Genomic DNA, 18697 nt, shown 5'->3' with positions numbered 1-18697 from the left:
ATGGCACCAGAGTGGGGGATTGACCCCAGTGAGGAGCTGGACAGCTACCTCAGCCCTGTGAGAGACCAGCAGTTCGCCTACACCACAGGGATGCAGACAGCCGCCCAAGAGACAGGTACATTGGTAAACGGACAATGGTAACCTCATAAACTGTAAAATGGGGGTTAAACTTGCCAGTATTAATGTCCGTAGTGTTAAATCTTCTACATGATGCGTTTTTACATCAGCCTTCCTAGCCAACGTTAAAGCCAATGTACCACACCTCAGCAGCTACAGGAGATGGTCGAGCTTGTGAGCCCATTGGCCGTCAGTTTGGTCGGGGGGCAACAATAACCCCTCTTCCGGCCTGGGTATTCTGCTGCGAGGAGGCAACTCCACCATCTCCAAGGTTAAGGAGGTGGTGGGTGGGCGCCTCCTCGTCACTGATGTTATGTATAGAAAAGCTCCCCTGAGACTAATTAATGTGTTCGCCCCAGCAGATAAGAGTGAGCAGTTGGCCATCCTGCAGCAGCTTCCATTGTTGCTGGCTATGTCCAGACCAATCATTCTGGCTGGAGACTTCAACTGTATCATTGATGCAGTTGGACGATCCGGCGGGGGGGATAGTAAACTGGGCGCCATGTCCAGAGTCCTGATGGAAACAGTCAAAGATGCCAAGCTTCACGATGTCTTCAGCACCCCTGCAGATGGAGCACAGCGTAGATACACATGGTCCCGGGCAGATGGGTCTATCCACTGAAGAATAGATTTCCTGTTTCTTTCCTGAACATTCTCAATCAGATCCATCGACATCAAGCCTGTGTTCTTCACTGACTACTGGCTAACAGTCAACTACAGGATGAGCAGTGGGCTAGCAAAGAAACGTGGAAACTGAACACAAAGTTGTTGACCCCAGGAAACATTGAGGAGCTCAAGAGAGATTATGCAGGTTGGAGAACTGTGAAGTCCCTCTTTGAGTCTCCAGCAGACTGGTGGGAAACAGTAAAAGGGAACATCACGAGGTTCTTCATCCTCAAAGGTGTTCTGGAGGTGAGAAAGAGGCAAAGAAAACTCTCCAAACTTCAGGAAAGTATGTAGAACTTCCTCCTGCTGCAGATGATGGGGGTTGAAAAGTGCTCACGTTTCTTCTTCCAGAAGGTACACAAAGAGAGCTCTGTGTTCGGCAGCCTCGGTAACATCATCTCAGGCCAACATCATGAGGATTAGCAAATCCTTCTATGCCAGTCTGTATGACTCGAAGCCCACCGACAGAGCAGCCTCCCAGTTGTTCCTGTCCTCTATCATGTCTTAGATGACAGAACACGGGAGAGGCTGGACCAGTCGCTATCTCTGGATGAGCTGACCAAGGCCCTCAAGTCATTTGAAAAGAATCGAACTCCCAGAAGTGACGCCCTACCAGTTGAGTTCTATTCTGCTCTGTGGGACTTGATCGGCCAGGACCTACTGGAGGTATATGATAGTGTGCTTCTGGCAGGTACCATGTGCGAATCCATGAGGAAAGGCATCAACAATCTCACCTACAAGCAGAAGGGGGAGAGGGAGGAAATTAGAAATTGGCAACCAATCTCACTACTAAGTGTGGATGACAAAATCTTGTCAACGGTCATTGCCAACCAGGTCAGGTCTGCTCTGGGATCATTGATTCACCCTGACCAAACCTGTGCTGTATCAGGCAGGAAGATTGCTGAGAGTCTCACACTCCTCAGAGATACGATCGCTTATATGCATGACAGGGGGGTGGACACCTGCCTCATCAGCCAGGACCAGGAGAAAGCCTTTGACAGGATATTGCACACGTGCATGAGAGATGTTATCTCCAAAATAGGCTTTGGGGAGGGAATCTGCAATTGGATCCAACTGCTCTACACCAACATTGTCAGTGCAGTCTCAATCAATGGGTGGGAATCAGATAGATTCCTAGTCAGATCTGGAGTTAGGCAGGGCTGCCCTCTCTCTCTTGCCTTGTTTGTGTGCTGCATAGAGCCATTTGCCAAATCCATCAGGAAGGATGGGAGCATGAGAGGGGTGACTATTCCTGGCAGTGAGGGCCTACAGGTTAAGGCCTGAGATGAGGTCACTGTTTTCTGCTCGAATCCGCTGTCCGTGCTCAGACTCATGTGCACCTGTGACCAGTTTGAACAGGCCTTGGGGGCCTAAACCTAGGCAAGAGCGAGGCCATGCTCTTTGGAAATTGGGCCAAGCTATCCTTTATCCTCTTCACCGTCAGGACTGACCACCTGAAGGCTGGGCATGCGCAAAGTCTTGGGTGGAATGGGTTACCAAAGTGAGGTAGACACTAGGCAGATGGGAGCAACGGTCGCTCTCCATCACGGGTAAAAACTTCATCATCAGGTATGACATACTCTCAGTGTTGTTATATGTGGCACAGGTCTGGACTATTCCCTGAACCTGTGCCGTCGCAGTCACCGGGCCATCTTCCAGTTCGTGTGGAGATCAAAGATGGACCGGGTCCAAAGGGAAACAATGTACAAAGATCTGGGCAAAGGGGGAAAAAGCACACCCAATGTTACTCTCACCCAGATGGCCACCTTTGAGTGTGGCTGCATCAGGCTGTGCGTGGATCCCCGGTACGCAAACACCAAGTGTCACTACGTACCGAGGTTCTACCTGTCCTTGGTGTTGCAAAGGATGAGCCTGGCCTCACTGCCACGGAACGCTCCACGTAGTTGGACCGTTCCATATCACCTGTCCTTCGTGGAGAAATTTATGAAGAAACACACCTTTGACCACAAGTCCATCAGGAAGTGATCAGCACATAATGTCCTCGAGACCCCTCGGGAAAAGGAGTCCTGTTGAGCAGTTCCCTGGGCAGACTGTCAAAGTCATTTGGCAGAATGCCTCATCACCAGGACTTTCCAACAAGTGCCAAGATATGGCTTGGTGGTGAGAAGGGCTCTGCCTGTGAGATCCTATATGCACGCCTGGACTCTCTGTGCCACTGCACGCTGCCCTCGAAGTGGCTGTGGAGGGGACAAGACTGTCATACACCTCCTGCTGGAATAAGCCTATGCAAAGAAAGTCTGGAGGGGAATGCAATGGGATTTGTTGAGGTTTGTCCTGAGCAGCTCCATGACGTGGGAATCCGCGCTCTAAGGTCTGTTCCCCAGGTTGCGCACTGAGACGAACATCAACTGCGCCTGGAGGATCATCAACTTGGTGAAAGACGCTCTTTGGTCTGCCTGAAACTTGCTGATTTTCTAGTTGGAGGAGTTAACCCTGACTGAGTGTTGCAGGCTGGCACATTCCAAAGTCCAGGACTATGTGCTGAGGGACGCGCTGAAGCTAGGGGCAGCTGCCGTCAAGGCACGGTGGGGAAAGACCTTTTGCCGAAGAATAACGAGGAACCCACTCAGTAATTGGGCTCCGCTGTTGCCTCAGCTAAATACCAAGAGGCTGGACGATTAACACATAGAATTGTAAATATCAATGACTCAGTCTGTTCTCTGTATGTAAAGCCATGTAAAATATATACCTGAATGGCATCACCAACTGTACAGATACCAAAGATTTCTATGGATAAAGTATATTTTTGAAATAATTTTTTAAAAATGTAGAGTAGTAGGGGAATGAGTCTGGGTGGATTACTCTTTGGAGGGTCAGTGTGGACATGTTGGGCTGAAGGGCCTGTTTTCGCACTGTAGGAATTCTATGATATGTGGGTGTCCCATATCCCTGGCTGCCTCATGCTCTAAGTCATGTTTGATCGTGGAACTGTCCCACACGATATCCCATTCTCCCTCTTCATGTAGCAGTTTGTGTTCTATCACATCCAACAAAGCCATATCATCAGTCAACACACTGCACAAGTGGCTGGGGAGAGTTGGACTTTGTACATATCCTCGTCAGCTTGAACCCATACCGTGTCATTTCCAATTAAAAGAGTGGAATTTGATGATCCCAATGTTGGAATTGCAGAAGATTTCTCATCCTGACAGCAACGACTCCATCAAGCCCACCTCAGAACCATGCATGTTTTTTGTGAAAAAAAAATTGCTTTTCATTCTTCCAAACTTCAAATAGTGCACCGCATCTCATCTAAATGTGATTCTGGATCCACAGCTATATGGTTGTCTTGGCCCTCTGAACTGGCCCAGAAGTCACTCTTTTGTATTTGAAAAAGGAAAGTTACTATTTACTTTCTCAGGACAATTAGAGATCAACAATAAATGCAAGTGATGTCCTCATCCCAGATTTCTTTTTCAGAAAATCAAATTACATTTCTCACAGAAGTGTTTAGGGGAGTTGGCTCAATATATTTTGCACAAAGAAATAGCTTTTGGATTATTGCAGCCTCTAGTGGTGCAAAATAAATACCTCCTCAGAGAAGAAGGCAGTTCTCAATTGAAATGAATATCAGAGACTGCTGCCCTCTGATGACAGGGAGTGATATTGTTATATAAAGAAATAGGGGACAATTGTTTTAAGAAATGAACATCAGGGATGTCACATATTTAACTGTACATTGTCAAGTAACAATGCCTTACAATAAAATGGCAAAGTGTCATGGAGGGCTTCTCTCCTCAAGGTCTTAACAGGCTTCGTTGTGCTATCTCTCCAAACTCATGTCATTACCTAGATATCATAGAATCCCTGCAGTGTGGAAACAGGCCATTTAGCCCAACAAGTCCACACTAGCCCTTTATGTACCATGCCCTTTACAGCATGCTGCTCATCCTATTCTCCCACCATAGATGGACATAATTGGCATTGGCATGATCCCTGGCATCTGTGTCATATTTGAAGTCCAAGTATGCACCTGGCCAAGTATCATCAGTCTACATCCATCTTTCACTATTCATGCAGTGGGAGAGCAACCACAAGATGCCAATAACATGGTGGATATGTCATTATACATATAAGTTCATAGTCTTACAAAGATTGCTGCTTAAGAGCCAAGATATCCAGCTGGAGCAGGTGCGTGAATGTGACAGAGTACAAGCCTGTGAGAGTGCACACATGGATGTGAGTGTGGGGGGTGTATGTGTGTGTGTCTGAGAGAGAGTGTGTGTATCAGAGAGACTGTGCGAGTGTGTGAGTATGTGAGAGTGTATCTGTGTATACATGCTTGTGTGTGAGTGTGTGTGAGAGAGTGTTTGGTGTAGTGGGGTCATCTGTCATGTGACATGAGCCCCAGGTTCTGGTTAAGGCCATCCTCATGGGTATTGAAATTGGCTATTAGCCTCTGCTCAGCTACTCAGCACTGTTATGTATCCCGAAGTTCTCCTTGGAGGATGGTCAACTGAAAATCTAAGGCAGAATGTCCATGACTGAAGTGTTCCCCGACTGGGAGGGAACATTCCTGGCCAGCGATTGTTGCGCAGTATCCATTCATTCTTAATCATAGCGTCTGCTTTGTCTCGCCAATGTACCATGCCTCTGGGCATCCTTACCTTCAGTGTATGAGATAGACAACATTGGCTGAGCCATATGAGTACCTGCCATCTCCATGCCTTGGATCTTTGGATGACCATCCTCCAAAGCGGACTTCAGGATACACAATAATGCAGAGTGGCGAGCAGATACGCACACACATGCTCACACACACACACACTCGCTCTCACTCCCTCACATGCAAGCACATGCACGTAAATCTATAGGGTGATTTTGCATTTGCAGAAATATATTTGTAGATACATTCTATTTTGCTCAAAAAGCAAACAATCTGCAGGCAGTCAATGCAAGTAGTCATGTGACATTTTATAAACTCCTACTTTGGAAATAGAATCAGTCTGGCTCAAGATTGGAGTATAGACAGACTCTAACCTCACACCTTTAATGCATTGCCTGAGCTGAGATATCAGTTTTTTAAAAACATTGGGAATGTGACTCGAAAGAAGTTCTGGGATTTACATATTAATGAATTGAAACTTGCACCCATTCTAAAAGATGGAAGACTTAACAGGGTTTTAATCTAGGTTTGTTCAATGTATCATATTAGTTGCATGACACTATGATTTTGTGCTATAAGTTCTGAGTCTTATGATCCTGCCCCACTAGTACCTGACAAAGGAGCAACACTCCAAAAGGTAGTACTTCTAAATAATCTATTGGATTATAGATTATCTATTGGATTGGATTATAGCTGGGCGGCACGGTGGCACAGTGGTTAGCACTGCTGCCTCACACCGCCAGAGACCTGGGATCAATTCCCACCTCAGGTGACTCTCTGTGTGGAGTTTGCACATTCTCCCCGTGTCTGCATGGGTTTCTTCCGGGTGCTCCGGTTTCCTCCCACAGTCCAAAAATATGCAGGTTAGGTGAATTGGCCATGCTAAATTGCCTGTAGGTGTAGGGGTATGGGTCTGGGTGGTATGCGGGTCGGTGTGGACTTGTTGGGCCAAAGGGCCTGTTTCCACACTGTAAGTAATCTAATAACCTGGTGTTTTGTGATTTTAAACTTGTCTAAGTCAGTGCTGCTCTTTCCCCAGTGTCCACAGGGGCTCAAAATCTTACTGTTCAATGTATGACCATCAAATACATGAAAGCCTTCAAAGCTCACCCCCACCCACCCTATATAAAGGCCAAAGTAGTGGCATCCATCAGTAATGACCACGCCCCAACCACAGCAACAACCTATGTCGTCCAATGTACTATTGTTTCCTCCCACCTTATATGTCAAAATTTCCCCCTTCACCATTATTGTCCTTCTACATTTAAGTTTCACAACTTCCCTAACATATCTCTATTCACCAATGATCCTCTTTACTTTCATTTTACTAACCCCAATGAATGACTAGTGTCCACCTTTTGACTAATTCGGAGAGATAGCCTGAACTAATGAGTGACTAACGTGCAGTTCCCTCACTGACTTAAAGTGTATCACTTGACTGGCATTATGCATTGGTTTACAGAACTGAAAATTCTAGCCATGCTTTTTGCAGCTGCCATTCATGACTATGAGCATACAGGAACCACAAATAACTTTCACATTCAAACCAGTTCAGGTGTGGCAATTTTATACAATGACCGTTCTGTTCTTGAAAACTATCATGTGAGTGCTGCCTACCGATTAATGCAAGATAAAGAAATGAATATTATGTGCAATTTATCGAAAGAGATAAATTGACCTGAAGGAGTATCTGTTGCCCACTTGGAGTATGGTGATAGAACCCCTTACACTGATCACCCAGCAGCACACTGAACATGTCAAAGCTCTTGGACTGAGATCAGTCAATGCCTCTGATTTACTGCCCCTGGCTGATGGAGAAACCTCTTTTGACTTGACTAAGGGACTATTCCTCTTAGTCTTTGAGATGTTGCCATTTGCTTGGAACACATCTCATGTGTTTGCCAGGTACACAGTTGGCATACGCCTCATGGGTGAGATTGACACACAGCAACACATCAACTTCTTGATTGTTGACTGCTAACAACCATGGAAAGCTGCTGGCTTTGGGTCTAGATTAAGCTGAAAGACAGGATTGAAGTATTGTGAACCTTTAAGCGCTTGATGAGAAGGCAAAGTGCAAAAGGCAGTACAATGATGGAACTGAGTACTAAAACAGCAAGCAAGCACAAGTGAAATGCACCCTCATCGAATCAATGAGACAGGTGTCTGACCCCACATGCAAATCACCCTTGCAGCAACATTGCAATGAAGAGACACTGGTGCATTCCAAATGCAGTACAAAAGTGCAGAGCAGTGTTGTAAGTGTATCAGAGATGGATTATGAGGGTGTAAGGCTGGTTTGTAGCTATGCCAAGATTCATTAATGGGATTTGGGTACAGTTACTGCCCATGGATTTTGTCCTGAGACATTGATGACTGCTGTCTAAGGTGGAGGGCCAGAGGAAAAAATTGAAAGCTGGAATCACCAGGTGCCTACTCTGACCTTCATGTCAAGTTTCTATCTGGTGGGTGGGAGAGTGGAAAACTGCATATGAAGAAGCCCGATTAGATAATAATGAGATGGTAATGCACACTCATGATTGTAAATATGGGGTGGTATTGTGACTCAGTGGTTAGCACAGCTGCCTCACAACACCAGGCACCCAGGTTCAAGTCCAGCCTCAAGCAACTGTTTGTGTGGAGCTTGCACAATTTCCTCATGTTTGCGTAGGTTTCGCTGTGTGCTCCAGTTTCTTCCCACAGTCCAAAGATGTGCAGGTTAGGTGGATTGGCCATGCTAAATTGCCCGTAATGATCAGGAATGTGCAGGCGAGATAGATTAGGTATACAGCATTACAGGATGGGTCTGGATGGGTCGCTCTTCGGAGGGTTGGTGCAAACTCGAAGGGCCAAATAGTCTGCTTCCACACTGTAGGGATTCTATGATTCTAAACAGGCTTCTTGCTACTTACTACCGAGAATTCCATCTCACTGTTAAAGATTTTATTGGAAAATTAAACCATTTGCACTCAGTGTCAAGAAGCTCCTTGCTGGACATCTCATGATTTCCCAGCTTTCTCACAATTGGCAATGGTGTTCAGAGGCTGGGAAAATACCACCCGATATATCAGTCCACTACCATATGGAAGGCTGTAAGAAATACACTCAAATGAACCTCCAGCAATGAGAATTCAAAGTGGGGTTACACATATATGCAAATTTTGATAAATGCTTCTCAGAATCACTGAAATGTTATGGTCCAAAAGAGTTGATTCAACCAAATGTGGAGAAAGTGAGGACTGCAGATGCTGGAGACCAGAGTTGAAAAATGTGGTGCTGGAAAAACACAGCAGGCCAGGCAGCATCCGAGGAGCAGGAGAATCGATGTTTCGGGCATAAGCCCTTCTTCAGGAATGTGCCTTCAGGAACCAAATGCGCCTACAATAGCCCTTCTAATGAAGGGATGATAGGGTAAAGGAACCTTAGTGACAAGGGATGTGGAACATCCAGTCAAGAGGACAAAGAAAGGTTACTTAAGGTTGTGGAGGCAAGGATGAGACAGGGCTCTTGAGGGTTACACAGTAGCCAGGAAGAAACTGAAGAGTGGACTTAGTAGAGCAAGAAGGTGGCATGAAAAAGCCTTAGCGGGTAGGATGAAGGAAAACTCTAAGGCATGCTACACTTATGTGAGGAACAAGAGGATGGCCAGAGTGAGGGTAGGGTCGATCAGGGAGAGTGGAGGGTACTTGTGCCTGGAGTTGGAGGAGGTAGAGAAGTTCCTTAATGAATACTTTGCTTCAATATTCACGACTGGGAGGGACCTTTACATTTGTGAGGACAGGGTGAAACAGGCTGATATGTTTGAACAGGTTGATGTTAAGAAGGAGGATGTGTTGAAAATTTTGAAAAACATAAGGATGGGATATACCCAAGGTTCCTATACGAAGCGAGGGAAGAGATTGATGAGCCTTTGGTGATGATCTTTGTGTCCTCACTGTCCACCAGAGCACTGCCAGATGATTAGAGAGTGGAAAATGTTACTCCCTTGTTCAAGGAAGGCAACAGGGATAATCCTGGGAATTACAGACCAGTCAGTCTAACGTTTGTGGTGGTCGAATTATGGAGAGGATTCTGAAAGACATGATTTATGATTACTTGAAAAACCATAGTTTGATTAGAGATAGTCAGCATGGCTTTGTGAGGGGGAAGTCATGCCTCCCAAACTTTATTGAATTCATTTAGGATGTGACGAAACACATTGATGATGGTAGAGCAGTGGATGTGATGTAAATGAATTTTAGCCCGAAGTTTGATAAGGTTTCCCCATGGTAGGCTCATTTAGAAAGTAAGGAGGCATGGGATACAGAGAAATTTGGTTGTCTGTCTTCTATGGGCCAGCCAATTCTGTATTCAGAGGTGGTAGTAGGTGGAAAGTATTCAGTCTGGAGCTTTGTGACCAGTGGTGTTCCACAGGTATCTGTTCTGGGACCCCTGCTCTTTGTGATTTTTATAAATGACTTGGATGAGGAAGTGGAAGGGTGGATTAGTAAGTTTGCAAATGACATGAAGGTTGTGGAGTGGTGGATAGAATGGAAGGCTGTTGTAGATTGCAAGGGGGCATTGACAGGATGCATAGCTGGGCTGAAAAGTGGCAGATAGAATTCATCCTGAGAAAGTGTGAAGTGATTCATTTTGGAAGGTCGAATTTGCATGCAGAATGCAGTGTTAAAGGGAGGATTCTTGGCAGTATGGTGGAACTGAGGGATCTTGGGGTTCATGTCCACAAATCCCTCAAAGTTGCCACTCAATTTGATAGGGTTGTTAAGAAGGTGTATGGTGTGTTGACTTTCATTAGCTGGAATTTGACTTTAAGAGCTGTGAGTTATGCTGCAGCTTTATGGAGCCCTGGTTAGACCACAGTTAGAATACTGTGTTCAGTTCTGGTCGCCTCATTATAGGAAAGATGTGGAAGCTTTAGAGAGGATGCAGAGGATATTTACCAGGATGCTGCCTGGTAGTCTATCTGATACCTGTCACAAAGAAAAAAAGCAGCTTATCTTAATTTCTACATTCCGTTGTCAGCCAGGGAACTCTGGGAACCTTTCTCCAATTCACTTTACCTGAACCATCGCATTTTGAACTGTTCGATTACAGTTTTCCTGCCAACTTCTCATTTCAGTTCGTCTTGCTCAGCTCTGTCCTTGTCCCACTGAAGTTAGTTCTCTGCCAATTGATTTGTTTTTTTTTCTTTTTGCTCTGGATTGATATTTTCATTCTTCATCATTATCTTGAACCTTACAGTACAATGATCACTGTCTCTGAGATGCAAAGCATCCCCCCCCCCTCCCCAAAATTATAATTGATCCACTTGGCCAGCCTCGTTTTCAAGAACCAAGTCCAACAAAATAAATTGCTTATTGTTGGACTGGACACATACTGCTGCATTCAATCCACTTGCCCCTTGATGCCAGTATCCCAGTCTCTATTTGAGTAATATCAACATCTCAAATTTCCCTGCAGATTTGTTCCTCTACAACCTTTGTACTAGTTGGTAGTCAATAGACTGAACCTCGTAATGGAATTGTATTCTTTGTTCCTTTCAGCTCGAGCTAAGTTGATTCTGTCCTCAAACTCTGAGACATCCTCTTCCTCCAGCTGTGCAATGCTCTCCTTAACTAATACTGTCAGCCCTCAACATTTCCCATCTTTCCTATCTTCTATCTTTCCTATCTTTTGTACCCAGGAATATACACTAAGTCAGACCCTTAATTGAGTCAGCACTTTGTTATTGCCACAATATTATATTTCTAAATTGTGATCGATGCCTGTAACTCCCCAATCTTATTCTGTATGTTCATATAAAGTGCACAATAATTGTTTTAATTTCATTTCTCCCTTACTAGGTGTTGGTGTTCTCTGTATCACAATATTTTGCAAATAGTGGTATCCTCCTCTCTTAGCTCACACAACCCTGCCAAGTTAGTTTAAAGCCCACCCAAAGACACTAACAAAATGCCTTGTCTGTCCCAGATCTGTTCAGGTGCAGACAGTCTGTTGATTTCTGCAGGTGTATCTCAACCAGAGCCTATCCCAGGAATCTAGAGCCCAGACCACAAAACATCTTTTCAACCATGTGCTCACCAGTCAACTTCTGGGACTTCGATGTTGTGGCTATTACGGAGACATGGCTAGAACAGGGACAGGATTGGCTGTTGCAGGTTCCAGGATTTAAATGTTTTAGTAGGGTCAGAGGTGGGGGTAAAAGAGGGGGAGGTGTGGCATTGCTTGTCAAAGATAGTATTACAGTGGTGGAAAGGACGATGGATGAGGACTTGCCATCTGAGGTAGTTTGGGCTGAGGTTAGGAATAGGAAAGGTGAGGTCACCCTGTTAGGAGTCTTTTACAGGCCTCCTAATAGTCCTAGAATCATTGAAGAAAGGATAGGGAAGGTGATTTAGGAGATGAGTGACAGTAATAGGGTGGTTGTTATGGGGGACTTTAACTTTCCTGATATTGATTGGGAAAGCTATAGCTCAAGTTCGTTAGATGGGTCAGTGTTTGTTCAATGTGTGCAGGAGAGTTTCCTGACACAATATGTAGACAGGCCAACAAGAGGTGAGGCCATACTGGATTTGGTTCTGGGTAACGAACCAGGCCAGGTGTTAGAATTAGAGGTAGGTGAGCACTTTGGGGATAGTGACCATAATTCGGTGATTTTTACTCTCGTGATGGAGAGGGATAAGTGTGTACTACAGGGCAAGAGTTATAGCTGGGGTCAGGGAAATTATGATGCGGTGAGGCATGACTTAGGATGTGTGGCTTGGAAAAGTAGACTCCAAGGCAAGAGTGTAAATGATATGTGGAGCTTGTTCAAGGAGCAACTATTGAGTGTCCTTGATAATTATGTACCTGTCAGGCAGGGAGGAAAGGGTCGTGCGAGGGAGCCGTGGTTTAATAAGGAATTGGAATCCCTTGTTAAATGGAAGAGGGCGGCCTATCTCAAGATGAGACGTAAAGGTTCAATTGTGGCGATTGAGAGGTATAGGGTAGCCAGGAAGGACCTGAAGAGAGAGCTAAGAGCAGCAAGGAGGGGACATGAAAGGTCCTTAGTCGGTAGGATTAGGGAAAACCCTAAGGCTTTCTATAGGTATGTTAGGAATAAAAGAATGACTAGGGTAGGAATAGGTCCAGTCAAGGATAGTAGTGGGAAGTTGCGTGTGGAGGCGGAAGAGATTGGGGAGACACTGAATGAATACTTTTCTTCAGTATTTACTCAGGAACAGGGCATTGTCGTCGATGTGAATACTGAGTCACAAATAAGTAGAATGGATGGCTTTGAGGTATGTAGAGAAGAGGTGTTGGAAATCCTGGAAAAGGTGAAAATAGATAAGTCCCCTGGGCCTGATGGCATTTATCCTAGGATTCTCTGGGAAGCAAGGGAGGAGATTGCAGAGCCATTGGCCTTGATTTTTATGTCCTCTTTGTCTACAGGAGTAGTGCCAGAAGACTGGAGGATAGCAAATGTGGTTCCCTTGTTCAAAAAGGGGAGTAGGGATAACCCTAGTAACTATAGGCCGGTGAGTCTCACTTCTGTTGTGGGCAAAGTCTTAGAGAGAATTGTAAGGGATAGGATTTGTGCACATCTGGATAGGAATAATGTGATCAAGGATAGTCAGCATGGTTTTGTGAAGGGCAGGTCGTGCCTCACAAACCTTATTGAATTCTTTGAAAAGGTGACGAAGGAGGTTGATGAGGGGAAAGCGGTAGATGTGGTATATATGGATTTTAGTAAGGCGTTTGATAAGGTTCCCCATGGTAGGCTACTGCAGAAAATACGGAGATATGGCATTGAGGGTGAGTTGGAGGTTTGGATTAGGAATTGGCTGGATGGAAGAAGACAGAGGGTAGTAGTTGATGGCAAAGTTTCTTCATGGAGTGCCGTCACTAGCGGTGTTCCGCAAGGATCTGTTTTGGGACCATTGCTGTTTGTCATTTTTATAAATGACCTGGAAGAGGGGTTAGAAGGTTGGGTGAGCAAGTTTGCGGATGATACGAAAGTCGGAGGAGTTGTTGACAGTGAGGAAGGATGTGGCAGGTTACAGCAGGATATAGAGAAGCTGCAGAGCTGGGCAGAAAGGTGGCAAATGGAATTCAATGTAGCTAAGTGTGAGGTGATTCACTTTGGGAAGAATAACAAAAAGATGGGGTACTGGGCTAATGGTCGGATACTTGGTAGTGTGGATGAGCAGAGGGATCTTGGTGTCCATGTACACAGATCTCTGAAAGTTGCCACCCAGGTAAATAGTGCGGTGAGGAAGGCATATGGCGTACTGGCTTTTATTGGTAGAGGAATTGAGTTCCGGAGTCCTGAGGTCATGATGCAGTTGTATAAGACTCTGGTGCGGCCGCATCTGGAATATTGTGTGCAGTTTTGGTCGCCATACTATAGGAAGGATGTGGAGGCACTGGAACGGGTGCAGAGGAGGTTTACCAGGATGTTGCCTGGTATGGAAGGAAGATCGTATGAGGAAAGATTGAGACACTTGGGGCTGTTTTCATTAGAGAAAAGAAGGTTTAGGGGTGACTTGATTGAGGTGTACAAGATGATTAGGGGGTTAGATAGGGTTGACAGTGTGAACCTTTTCCCGCGTATGGAGTCGGGTATTACAAGGGGGCATAGCTTTAAATTAAGGGGGGGGTAGACATAGGACTGAAGTTAGGGGTAGGCTCTTCACTCAGCGAGTTGTAAGTTCATGGAATGCCCTGCCAGTAGCAGTAGTGGACGCTCCCTCTTTATGGGCATTTAAGCGGGCATTGGATAGGTATATGGAGGATAGTGGGTTAGTATAGGTTAGGTGGGCTTGGATCGGCGCAACATTGAGGGCCAAAGGGCCTGTACTGCGCTGTATTGTTCTATGTTCTATGTTCTATGTTCTCTCTCCTATTTCTGTACTCACTTGCATGTAGAACTGGGAGTAATCTGGAGATTTATATACCTGCATGCTATCATTTAATCTAGTTCCCTGAATTCAGATTGTAGATTTGCATCCCCCTTCCTCGCCAATGTGGACCATGACCTCTCTCTGTTCACTGTTCCCTAGAAGAATGCTCTGCCATTGTTTTGCAATGTCCTTGGCACCAGGGAGGCAATATATCATCCTGGACCAGTGTTTACTGATGCAGAAACAGCTATTCCTCAAACTAATGAATTAGATTATCCCTATCAATTCCCCTGCTGGATAGCTAAGGCACTCACAAGACCACAAGCCTACCGAGTAACCCTTTTGCCCATAATTTTACAAGCTGTCAAGTACTCTCTCATAAGACAAATGTCAGCTACAAGTGCCCCAATAACTATTTCTCAAAGGTTTTTACTTTCTGAAGGCTCTATAGTTCATGGAAGGACTTACCAAGGATTCTACTTTGGCCCCAATAATGCTGCTGAAAAGGTTCACCTCTCCATTCGGCAGTGCTTGCCTGTGGTCCCCTTTATCTTTGCCATTGCCAATTTTTATGGCATTTCAGCATGACTGTCTCATCCTCCTTTCAGTCTCTGCAGTCTCTGCAGCAGCAGCTGTCAGTTTGGGAATTGGATTATTATCCTTTAATTAGTTGGCAGTCAGTGTGGTACTAATTAAAGTCTCCTCTGCAGTTTATGTTCATCTGCAATTGAGAAAGTTGCTTATTTTGGTCCTTGATGCATGATGTAAAATTGTGGCTAATGCATCTACAAGGGCATTGAAGTGCTTAGTCTCAACATGAAATACTGTTCCACAAGCTTGTGTTGAAGTTCATTACAACACTGAGAAAGTGTTTGAGTAGTTTATTGAAGTTGTAGGTTACTGGAAAGGTGGAGTCATGCTAATGAAATGAATGGAGATGTTGTGTAAAGTGGTTACTGTTGGTTATCCTAAATTAGATGAAAAGTTAAAAGCACATGTAAATTGCTGTTTCACCTCGCAAGAGTGTTTTGGACCTTTGGTGAGAAAGTGGGAGGTAAAGCAATATACACGTATTGCATCTCCTGCAGTTGGCATAGAAAGGGAAAACGCAGATAGTGAACCAGCAAACTTCAGTGGAAACAGTTCTTTGAATACTGGAAGGGGAAGAGATATCGGATGGTTGCATCCTCCTGGAAGAAACAAACTGTTGAGGGTGACTTAGCCTTAGCCTTTCCTTTATTAGATTAGATTAGATTACTTACAGTGTAGAAACAGGCCCTTCGGCCCAACAAGTCCACACCGCCCCGCCGAAGCGCAACCCACCCATACCCCTACATTTACCCCTTACCCAACACTACAGGCAATTTAGCATGGCCAATTCACCTGACCTGCACATCTTTGGACTGTGGGAGGAAACCGGAGCACCCGGAGGAAACCCACGCAGACACGGGAAGAACGTGCAAACTCCACACAGTCAGTCGCCTGAGGCGGGAATTGAACCCGGGTCTCTGGCGCTGTGAGGCAGCAGTACTAACCACTGTGCCACTGTGCCACCCACAACCATCAGAATTATGGGTATGGAAGGATACACACAGAATATATGCTGTAGAGATTGGGAAATTAGGAGAATGCAAATGTTCACAAAAGGAAAGAATTGGAAAATGTATAATCAGATAGTAGCAATGAGAGTTGATGCACTTGGTGGATATTTGCCAAATGGCAGCAACTTGATATAAATTATGTATCTTCAAAGAAAAGCACTAGAGCCAAAGACCAGAACCAAGATACACTACAGCCTAATAATTCCTTAATAAGGATATCACTACAGGTGTCATATCAGTCTTTCCGAGTGTCAACCCAAGGAAAGCAACTGGCCCCAACAGAATCCCCGGCCATGCATTTAGTTCCTGTGTGGACCAGGTGGCAGAGATCTTCACTAACATCTTCAAACTCTCCCTCCTACAAGCCAAAGTCGCCATCTGCTTCAAGAAGACCACTATCAACCCAGTACCCAAGAAAGCATGTGCAAAATGCCGTAATAACTCCCGCCCAGTGGCTGACCTCCAGAATTATGAAGTGTTGCGAGAGGGTGGTCATAGCCCACATCAACTCTAGCCTCCCAGCCTTCCGCGATCACTTGCAATTTGCCTACCGACATAACAAGTCCACAGTGGACACCATTTCCCTAGCCCTGCACCCTTCCCTGGAACATCTAGACAACAAGAACCTACATCAAACCCCTGCTTATTGACTACAGCTCTGCTTTCAACACCATAATTCCTTCCACACTGACCTCAGAACCCAGAGCTAGGTCTCAGCTCTGCCCTTGCAACTCGATCCTCAACTTCCTGAACCTATTGTAATCAGTAAAGAAAAACAACTGCACCTCCTCCACAGTAATCCTCAACACCGGAGCCCCCTCCTGTACTCCCTGTGTACCCACAACTGTGTAGCTAAACTTTGCTGATGACACCATTGTGATAAGACAGATATCAAACAATGATAAGTCAGAACACAGAAAGGAAGCTTTGTGTTGTGGTGATAGTAATGATAATAACCTCTCTCAAAACAAAACATTGATTTCAGAAAGAAAGGAGCAGAATGTGCCCCCATCTACATCGAGGTTGTGAAGGTTGAAAGCATCAATTTCTTAGGCAAGACAATAACCAACAACCTGTCCTGGACTTCCCACGTAGATGTGACAGTCAAGAAGACACAACAATGCCTCTTCTTCCTCAGGCAGCTCAGGAAATTCTTTACAAACAGACCAAGTACCTTCTAGATTCCTTGACAAATGGGTTGTTCCACAATCAACTGTTCAGTCATGGAGACTGAGCCGACTTCTCACAGATTGTTCCTCAGTGATGTCTCTCAGCCACACTCTATTCGATAGCAAATTGGCAATAATGCTCATTTGAAGAGCTAGGAGCAGATGCAATGGGCCAAATGCTCTCACTAAAAGCCTAGTGGCTCAATGGTTATCACTGGTGCCTCACAGCATCAGGGGCCTGGGCTGATTCCAGTCTTGGGTGACTGGCTGTGTGCATTCTCCCTGTGTCTACATGGGTTTCTTTTGGTTGCTCTGTTTTCCTCCCACAGTCCAAACAGGTACAGGTTAGGTGAATTTGCTGTGATAAATTGCCCCGTAGTGTCCAGAGATGTGGAAGCTACACAGATGTGGAGTTATGGGGAGAGAGTAGGGGGCTGGCTCTGCATGAGATGTTTTTTAGTGTCAGTGCAGACTTGATGGGGCCAATGGCCTCCTTCCACATTGTAACGGTTCTATGATTCTCTCACTTCTGTGAAATGTGGCTGAGTTGTCACCATTCATCATTTGCTGTAACTGTTGCCTACAGAAACACAATGGATTTCCCCTCATGCATCCCCAACTGCCCTCCCTTCACTTTACCACTCTTTCCATTTCTGAAAGTCTTGCACTCAACAGTTTCTTTGTTTCAACAACAACTTTGGCTCCCCAATATCCAGATTAATCCTTAGACAGCAGTCCTTGGCAAATAGTTTGTTTATCCCCAACACTCTTACCTCCCTGAGTACATCTTGTTTCTTCAATTGTTTTATTACCATCCCTTCTGTCTTTTACCATTATCCCTTTGTTATTTAAATCAGTCTTACCTTACACCCAATCATTAGGTTTTCCTTCATCTTTTCCTTTTCACCCGGCTTTAGGTAGGCTTTATATTTGCTTAAAATCTGTTATTATAATTATTTTACCTAGCTCTGATGGCCAAAACTAAACTCAACACTTTTCGCACCACATATGCTGCCAGATTTGCTATTTCTAGGTTTCTCTTTTCATTAACAGCAAAAGAACAGTTAAAGAATAAAATACTGCCAAGCTATCTGCTATGACAGGTCTGTTACATATTTCCATTTATTAACAGTTAACTATGATCATGTTAGTGTTTTTGGTATGATTCAACACTTTGCTATTATGTTTCAGTTATGGGTGATTTCAGGCTGGTACAAAAAGACTTACAAGAGCTGTACTTGAATAAGTAATATTTAAGATTGCAGCCCAAGATCAACGGCATGGTGGCACATTGGTTAGCACTGCTGCCTCACAGCGCTAGAGACCCAGGTTCAATTCCCGCCTCAGGTGACTGACTGTGTGGAGTTTGCACATTCTCCCCGTGTCCGCGTGGGTTTCCTCCGGGTGCTCCGGTTTCCTCCCACAGTCCAAAGATGTGCAGGTCAGGTGAATTGGCCATGCTAAATTGCCCGTAGTGTTAGGTAAGGGGTAAATGTAGGGGTATGGGTGGGTTGCGCTTCGGCGGGGCGGTGTGGACTTGTTGGGCCGAAGGGCCTGTTTCCACACTGTAATGTAATGTAATCTAATCTAACCTAATCTAATCCAATCCAATAAGTAAACTTGCTTTATAAAAAT

The 18697-nt window shown here is 45.0% G+C and overlaps 1 pseudogene; it reads left to right on the top strand.

Annotated features, from left to right (window-relative positions):
• LOC148150169 (uncharacterized) lies at positions 1–3377 on the top strand (annotated as a pseudogene).
• The last annotated feature ends 15320 nt before the right edge of the window (positions 3378–18697 follow it).

This window comes from Chiloscyllium plagiosum, unplaced genomic scaffold (assembly GCF_037043375.1).
Source record: "Chiloscyllium plagiosum isolate Xiang-an unplaced genomic scaffold, Cpla_swu_hap1 HiC_scaffold_4, whole genome shotgun sequence".
In the NCBI taxonomy this organism is placed as follows: domain Eukaryota; kingdom Metazoa; phylum Chordata; class Chondrichthyes; order Orectolobiformes; family Hemiscylliidae; genus Chiloscyllium; species Chiloscyllium plagiosum.
Note: the sequence above shows the minus strand (reverse complement) of the source record. Positions and strands in the feature narration are given on the sequence as shown.